Source organism: Hyaena hyaena, unplaced genomic scaffold (assembly GCF_003009895.1).
Source record: "Hyaena hyaena isolate Hyena2069 unplaced genomic scaffold, ASM300989v1 scaffold_928, whole genome shotgun sequence".
Lineage (NCBI taxonomy): Eukaryota > Metazoa > Chordata > Mammalia > Carnivora > Hyaenidae > Hyaena > Hyaena hyaena.
This window is the reverse complement of record NW_024081562.1, coordinates 464883-474539: the sequence shown is the minus strand read 5'-3', so window position 1 is coordinate 474539 and position 9657 is coordinate 464883.

Below are 9657 nucleotides of genomic sequence, written 5' to 3'. Positions count from 1 at the left end.
GCCACTGTGCAGCAAGAATTAACTTCTAAACTCAGCCCACGCTTGTTCACCTGGCCTTCACCCCACCCAACACCCACTCCTTCAAGGTCTGGTCTGGGTGTGCTTGGGGTTGTTAATGTATGTTCAGACATAAAGCAAAACCTATGAGATAAACAGTGCTTTTATCCCCCACTGACCTTTGTGCAAAGAAGCCTGTACCATCAGCACATCATCTGGAACCAGCACTGGGTCCCAGCTTCTGGGCGATAAGCACTGGATAATGTAAACATTATGTGAGGAACATGTGTCATTTACAAGTCCTGAGCAGGAAGCAAATGAATCCCCTGTGCACAACTCCTAATCCACTTATCTCCTGGACCACCACAAATGAAATCATCAGATGTAGACTTACATTTGCAAACTCCTCACACTCAGGTTTGGAAACCATATCCACTCTCATCCCAAAGCAAAGATGTTAACCCCCTCTTAGGAGAAAACAGCAAGTGTCTTCAGATTACTGGCTTTCTCCAAAGGTTATTATTACCCAAAGAACGTGGAGGACAAACTTTCAGGTCAGACTGAAAGTTTTAGTCTGTTGTCTTTTGTTTGGGTTTGTCTTATGTTCCCTGTTCCTCTGTCAGTTCTAGCAGAGCACTTTCCACAGCCCAGCTTTGGAGGCAAGCCTGAGGTGATGATTCCAGAAAAGCTGTGATCAAGCATGATTAGGAGGTTTAGACAAGAAACACCTCTAGTGGAGCTGAGTAGGCACTGCCAGCCCCGGGCTATCACTGTGGAGCCGTTGAAAATGCCATGGATGAAGCAATAACAATAATACTGAAGTATTCAAGGCTACCGTGTGTCAAAGGCATAGGCTATGTCTGGTTGTATTCTAAGTACTTTATATAATTCATTTCACTTAACACTCTGGACATGCAGGAAGACAAGCACTGCACAACATGAAAGGTGGGCAGAATGCCACTGATGACTCTTTTATTTTATTTTTTTTTATTTTTTTATTTTTATTTATTTATTTATTTTTTTTTTACAAATAGTTTATTGTCAAATTAGTTTCTACATAACACTCAGTGCTCATCCCCAAAGTGCCCTCCTTCATGCCCATCCCCCCTCCCCCCCACATCCATCAGTCCTCAGTTTTTGTCAGCTTTCAAGAGTCTCTCATGGTTTGCCTCTCTCCCTTTCCCCCACCATTTCCGCCCTTCTTCTCCCCCTTGTTCCTCTGTCAAGTTCCTCCTAATCCTCCTATACGTGCAAACATATGGTATTTGTCCTTCTCTGCCTGACTTATTTCGCTCAGCATAACACCCTCAAGGTCCATCCATGTTGCTACACATGGCCAGATTTCATTGTTTCTCATTGCCATGTAGTATTCCATGGTATAGATAAACCACATCTTCTTGATCCATTCATCTGTTGATGGACACTTAGGCTCTTTCCATGTTTTAGCTATTGTGGAGAGTGCTGCTATGAACATTGGGGTACATGTGCTCCTATGCCTCAGCATTTCTGTATCCCTTGGGTAAATTCCTAGCAGTGCTATTGCTGGGTCATAAGGGAGTTCTATTGTTAGTTTCCTGAGGAACCTCCACACTGTTTTCCAGAGGGGCTGCACTAGTTTACATTCCCACCAACAGTGCAGGAGGGTGCCCGTTTCTCCACATCCTCGCCAGCATCTAGAGTTCTCTGATTGGCTCATTTTAGCCACTCTGACTGGCGTGAGGTGGTATCTCAGTGTGGTTTTGATTTGTATTTCCCTGATGAGGAGGGATGCTGAGCATCGTTTCATGTGTCTGTTGGCCACACTGATGACTCTTTTAAAGAAGTAGCTGCTAAAAATGACTCCATGCCCACCCCCATGTGACCTATACAAGCATATCGGAAAAATGAAATGTAATATAACACAGGTTATTGCTGTTAGAGCAGTATTACAAATAACAAAAATCAGTTTAAAATTCTAAGCCCAGATGAGTTTACTGACGTTAGGGGCCTCAGATGGTCAATTTCAGTATTGATGAAAGGGGAGAACCCACCAGCATGAAGAAAGAGACTGTACGTGATAAAGGTTCAGAACATGAACACTGGGGCCAGACTGCCTGGTCTGAATCCCACTTTGCACTGTTCTTGCTCCCAGACTGGAAGTGAGTTGATTAAATTTAGGAATCTTGGTTTCATGTCTATGAAGTGGGGCTAATAACAGTAGCTACATCACGGGTTTGGTTTGAGGGTTAAATGAGGTGACATTCAGATGTAGTGGTATCATGCAGTTGGCATACTAGAAGGCTCCAGGTTCTGGTTTCCCCATAGAAACACTAAGTAAAGTAGACACAGACTAAAGTAACTTTATAGAAGACTTGGAAAGCAAAAGTCTATAGCAACCAAGCAGACACTCAATCAATAAAAAGCCACACTGAGAATGGTAGCAATGTTTGTGATGTTTTTAGTTGCTCTTATCCCATGCCCAACTGGTATGGTACATACAATATCATAGTATGGTTTAGGGGATGTGGCTGTCCAGACCCCCATTCCATTCCCTGAAGCAGAGAGGGCAAAGTGTATCCAATCTGCAGTGTTCTAATCTGTCTGGGGGCTGCCTGAAGGAGTGGTATTAATTTCACCTACCTCAGAGCTCAGACAGCTTAACTCAGGCCAAGAAAAGTCATGAAGGGCAATAGGCACGACTCATGAAAGATGCAGGAAGACTAATATCTTGCAGAAACTAGGACAATAGATTTCTGAGAGAGAAATACACTAGAACAGCTAAGGCCCTGAGAAGAAGCAGGAGTAAAACTCTCAGACAAATTAAAATAATTAAAAACAGCCATAGAAACAGAGGGAATTTAAAAAGCACACACACAAGCTGAGGAAGAAAATATGCCTGGAAAAAACCTGAGGACACCACAAGCTCTCACACCAGGCTGATTATTGAAGGTCTCCCCTGCACAGATCCTCTCTGTAAAGACAGGGAGAGGATTGCTGTTTTGTCAAATGATCAATTTTTAACAATATAGCTACAAGACATAGAAAGAAACAAAAATATGAACCACTCAAATAAACAAAATAAATTTCCACAATCCATCCCTGAAGAAACATGGGCATGAGACTTAAAAGACAAAGACTTCAAAATAACCATCTTAAATAAGCTGCAGAAGCTAAAGGAAAACAGAAACAAACACTAAAGGAAATAAGGAAAATAATTATAAACAGGATGAAAATATCAATGAAGAGATAGAAAGCACTGAAAAAGCAGATATTCTAGCACCAAAAAATACAGAAATTAAGTGAAAAAATCCCTAGAGAAATTCAACAGCAGGTTCAAACAGGCAAAAGAAAGAAAAAAATCCATGAACATTAAGACAGTATATATTAAATCATCTAGTCTGGGGAAGAAAAAGAAAAAAATAAATAAAAAAGGTGAATAGAGCCCAAGGCACTTATGAGACCTTATAAACACATCACAGGAGTCCCAGATGGGGAAGAGAGGGAGAACAGGGCAGAGAGATTTTTGAAGAAATAATGGCCAAAAATTTCCAACTTAAGGAAATGTAAGGAAATACATGTATCTACAAATCCAAGAAGCTTGATGAATTCAAAGTAGAATAAATTCAAAGATGCTCAATGAGACATATTTTATATACAATCTCTCTATATATGGAGAGAGAGAGAGAAGGACTTGTATTTGCAAAATATACATATACATACATATGTATTTGCAAAAAACACATAATTGTATTTGCAAAAACTAAGACAAATTTGTTTATCTGCTCAAAGAAAAACAACCAATTATGATTTTTGGTGAGTTTCTAGGAAATGTGATACACACTGCCATTTAGTCACAAAGTGTCTTTTTTTAAAGTGTATATTTTTTTTTTTGCAGAGCACATAACAAGCTTTTATTATTTATTTATTTATTTATTTTACAAATAGTTTATTGTCAAGTTAGTTTCCACACAACACCCAGTGCTCATCCCCACGAGTGCATATTATTTAGGGGCCTCTGAGCAGCTCAGTCAGTAGAGTGTCTGACTCCTGATTTCAATTCAAGTCATGATCTCACTGTTTGTGAGATCAAGTTCCATATCAGAACTGCTTGGGATTCTCTTTCCCTCTCTCTCTGCCCCTCCCCCACTTGTGCGCTCTCTCTCTCTCTCTCTCTCTCTCAAAATAAATAAATAAACATTTTTAAAAAGAGTGTATTATCTATTGTTATGTTTCATGATTTCATGATTTACAGAGTGATATCCTTTGAAGTTTGGTGATTTTCTTCAAAATACAACAGTTCAGAGTGCTGCTCCTTCATGCCTCCTACATAACCATTTCTCCTCTAGAGCTAATGTCTGTGCTCATGTATTTTTTTTCATTTTTGTATTATTATTATGTATACTATTTTGTATATTATTATGTATACTATTATTTTAACATACATTGTTATATTCATTTCAGGTGTACAATAGAGTGATTAAACAATTCTATACATTACTCAGTGTTCATCATCATAAGTGTACTCTTAATTCCCATCACCTATTTCACCCCTCCTCCCACCTCCTCCCCTCTGATAACTATCGCTTTGTCCTCTGTAGTTAAGAGTTTGTTTGGGACACCTGGGTGGCTCAGTTGGTTAAGCGTCCGACTTCGGCTCAGGTCATGATCTCACAGTCCATGGGTTTGAACCCCCCGTTGGGCTCTGTGCTGACAGCTCAGAGCCTGGAGCCTGCTTCAGATTCTGTGTCTCCCTCTCTCTCTGCCCCTTCCCTGCTTGCTCTCTGTCTCTCAAAATAAAATAAAGACATAAGAAAAAAAAAAGAAAACACATTTATTTTTTTTAATTTTTAAAAATATATAAAGAAAAGTTCCTGGATATTAAAACAACATAACAAAATCACTTACATTTGTTTTTACCCACCCACTTCCCTCCAACAACCCTCAGTTTGTTCTCTATTGTAAAGAGTCGCTTATGTTTCGTTTCCCTCTCTCTCTTTTTCCATATTCCTGTATGTTCATCTGTTTTCTTAAATTCCACATGTAAGTGACATCATATGGTATTTGTCTTTCTCTAAAACACATTTATTTTTTAAAAAGAGTCTGTTTCTTGGTTTCTCTCTCTCTCTTTTTCCTTTGCTCACTGTTTTCTTTCTTAAATTCCACATACGGGTGAAATCATATGTAATTTGTCTTTTTCTGACTGGCTTATTTCATTTAGCATTATATTCTTTAGCTCCATCCATGTCATTGCAAATGACAAGATATCATTCTTTTTTGTGGCTAAATATTCCATTGTTCCATTGACTACATATATCACGTCTTCTTTATCCATTCATCTATTGATAAACACTGGGCTGCTTCCATATTTTGGCCACTGTAAATAATGCTGCAGTAAACATAGGAGTGTATATATCCTTTCAAATTAGTGCTTTTATATTCTTTGAGTAAACATCCAGTAATGCAATTACTGGAATTAATTTTTTGAGAAACCTCCATACTATTTTCTATAGTGGCCACACCAATTTTCACCCCCACCAACAATGCAAGAGGGTTCTTTTTTTTCTACATCCTCACCAACATTTGTTGTTTCTTGTGTTCACTGGTGAATTCTACCAAACATTCAAAGAGGAATCAACTCCAAACTTTTTTTTCAAAAAATTAAAGAGGAGTGAGTGTCCTTAACTTATTTTATGAGGCCGGCATATGTCTGATACTAAAGCTAGACAAAGAAACTATAGGAAAAAGAAACTACAGACCAATGTATCTTATAAATGTTCATGTAAAAATCCTCAAAAGGTATTAGTAAACTGGATTCAATGCCATACTAAAAGGATTATACACTGTAACTAAATGGGATTCCTGGAAAGCAAGGATGATTCAACATTAAAAGATAATAATAATAATTGAACAACAACAAAAACAATTACATGATTATCTGAATTAATGAAGAAAAGATCATTTCACAAATCTAAAAATTTCAACACTCTTTCATGATAAAATTCTCAAAAACTAAGAACAGAAAAATCTTTAACATAATAAAGGCCACACATGAAAAACCCACAGCTAACTCAATGGTGAAAGACTAAAAGCTTTTCCCCAAGATCAGGAAGAAGAAAAGCTGTCTGTTTCCCTGTTTCTACCACTTTTATTCAAGATAGTGCTATAAGTCTCAACCAGAGCAATTAGGCAAGGAAAGAAGAAAGAAAGAGAAAGAAAGAAAGAAAGAAAGAAAGAAAGAAAGAAAGAAAGAAAGAAAGAAAGAAAGAAAGAAAGAAAGAAAGAAAGGAAGGAAGGAAGGAAGGAAGGAAGGAAGGAAGGAAGGAAGGAAGAGAAAGAGAAAGAAAGAAAGAAAGAAAGAAAGAAAGAAAGAAAGAAAGAAAGAAAGAAAGAAAGAAAGAAGGAAGGAAGGAAGGAAAAAGAAAGAAAAGAATAAGTTATCCAAATTGGAAAAGAAGTAACATCATCTCTGTTCACAGACAGCATAATTTTATATATAGAAAGCCTATAGATTGTACAAAAAAAAAAAAACCCTAAAATTCAGTTATAGGATAAAAAGTCAACTGAAAAATCAGTTACATTTCTATACACTAACAATAAAACACCCAGAAAAGGAAATTCGTTTTTACAATACTATCAAAAAATAAAATAAAATACTTAAGAATAAACTTAATGGAGAAGGTGAAAGACTTGTGAACTAAAAACCAAAAAACACTGCTGAAAGAAATTAAAGACATAAATAAATAAAAGACATCCCATGTTCATGAATTGGAAGATAATACTGTTAAAATGTCAATACTGAGGTCCCTGGGTGGCTCAGTCAGTTAAGCATCCAACTTCAGCTCAGGCCATGATCTCACAGTTCATAAGTTCAAGCCCCACATCAGGCTCTGCTCTTCAGATTCTGTGTCTCCTTCTTTTTTTGTCCCTCCCTAGCTTATTTTCTCTCTCTCTCTCTCAAAAATAAATAAATAAGCATGTATATAAAAGATTCCTCTCTGAAATCTACTCTGTTTTTAAAAAAAATTTTTTTTAATGTCAATACTATGCAAAGTTAGCTACAGGTTCAATGCAATCCCTCTAAAAATCCCCCAGACTTATATTTTTCAGAAATAGAAAAATTCTTACTAAAATTTATATGAATCTCAAGGAACCGCAATAGTCAAAACAATCTGGAAAAAAAAAAAACGAAATTGGAGATCTCACTTTCTAATTTCAAAACTTACTATAAAGCTACAATAATCAAAACAGTGTGGTACTGGCCTAAAGATGGGCAGACAGACAAATGGAATAGAATTCAGAGTGCCAAACGAAATCATCTCATATCTGGTCAGATGATTTTGACAAGTGTGTCAAGCTCATTCTATGGAGAAAAAACAGTCTTTTCAAGAAATGGTATTGGGAAAACTGGATATCCACAATGCAAACAAATTCAGTTGAACCCTATGCCACAATGAACTCAAATGAATCAAAGACCTAAAGGTAAGAACTAAAATTATAAGACTCTTAGAAAATAAGGAGGGAAGCTTCATGACACTGGATTTTGCAACGACCCCAAAGGCATAGGCAACAAAGGAAAAACCCACAAATTTTACTTTATGAAAATCAAAAACTTTTGTGCATCTCAAGATACTATCCGCAGAGTGAAAATCAATCCATATGGGTGAGAGAACATATTTGTAAGTCATATATTTGATAATGGATTGATTTTCAGAATATATAAACGTTCCCCACAACTGAACAACCACCACCAAAACAAGCCAATTTAAAAATGGGCAAAAAGTTGAACAGTCATTTCTTCAAAGAAAATATATAAATGAACTTCAAGAGATTTTCATATCCTGTTTATGAGACTAGGCATTATTTCCAGCACTGTGTAAGAACTGGGTTCTCTTTAATCCTTTGAGACAATTCTTTTCTCTGCCTTTGACATTTCTCATGCATGAGCTGAGCAATAACCTGCTGAATATTTGAGGTGCATCCTCTGCACAACTCCGGAGCCCACTCTCTTTTGATGTATGTCTCTCCTCTCTGGTATTCTGTCCTGTAAATCCTAGCCACCTTGGTCTTTCTGGATTCTCAGCTCTGTCTCTTCAATTAGGGTATCTGGCAAGCTCCAACTAGCTTCCCCACTTCTTGCCCCATGGCCTGGAAAGTCTCTCAAAGTAGTGAGCTGGGGAATCATAAAGCTTTGGTCACTTGTTTCCTGTCTTTCAAGGGTTACTGGGCTCCATTGTGTGATGTCCATTGTCTTGAAAATTGCTGTTTCATGTATTTTGCCTAGTTTGCTTGTTTTTTTCAAGTTGGAATATAAATTCAGTCCCTGTTACTCCATCTTGCCCAGAAACAGAATTCTACCCATGAATTTTTACATTACAAATAAAAACAGTCTTTCTTAGTGGGAAAGAGGTATTTTAGGGAGGAGCTTTTCTACCACTGGTGACATTTCAAAGGAAATATATGACCAGATGTATAAGAGGATCTCATTACAGAGGGACTTTATCTCTGCTTGGTACCCAAGGACTATTTGTGGCATGGAAGGAATGGTGTGTACAAGTCAATGTTATGGGAAGCACAATCTTCCCAGGAGTCAGGAGGGGGCAGACCCCATCTTCAGAAATGATGCCAAAATAGCCAATCACATCTAACCCTCCTCAGTTGTCATAGGTGGGAACTGCCCTCTGGGTGAGGAGGTCCAGGCCTGTTACCAGGGAGAGGGGACAGGGCATTGATTCTACTAAGCATCCCTACAACCCTGATGTTGAAGTACAGATGTCACCTAATCTTTGGAGACAATTTAATCCAGCCCTTTTGCTTTTACAAAGGAGGAAATGAAATGTCACAAAATGAGTCACAAAATGTTAGGGTAAACAGAGACTTACATATTGTGAGGTCAGATGTTTCCATGGAGCCCTGGGGAGGGTGCCAGTGCCAGAGAAAGTTCTATGGCAGATGGGGAAGTCAGAGGGGAACAGAGAGACGGGACTCCAGGCTCGTCCCTTCATGCTTCAATCCCAACAGCTTGTTTCACAAATGGAGATTTCATCCAAAAAACTCCTGATTTGATCCAATCACTTTAACATTCAGATGAAGAAGCAAAATCCCCAAAAGACTTGCCTCAAGTCAGACAGGAAGTTCAGCACCCAACCTGGGATCAGAACACTTACCTCCTGTGTCTTCGTGTGTGTGATACTCCTCACCAGAGCCATGTGGGCTCCACAGAAGGGAGGCTGGCAAGGGATGCTGGCAAGTAGTAGGAATCAGAATCCCTGATTCCTAAGGCAAAATAATACATCATCACAGACCTGTAGCAAGGAGCCAAGAATCAAATAGCTACAGAAAATTTCATGAAGAGCAGCACTCTCAACAATAGCTAAAACATGGAAAGAGCCTAAGTGTCCATCAACGGACGAATGGATCAAGAAGATGTGGTTTATCTATACCATGGAATACTACATGGCAATGAGAAACAATGAAATCTGGCCATGTGTAGCAACATGGATGGACCTTGAGGGTGTTATGCTGAGCGAAATAAGTCAGGCAGAGAAGAACAAATATCATATGTTTGCATGTATAGGAGGATTAGGAGGAATTTAACTGAGGAACAAGGGGGAGAATAAGGGGGCAATGGTGGGGGAAAGGGAGAGACGCAAACCATGAGAGACTCTTGAATACTGACAAAAA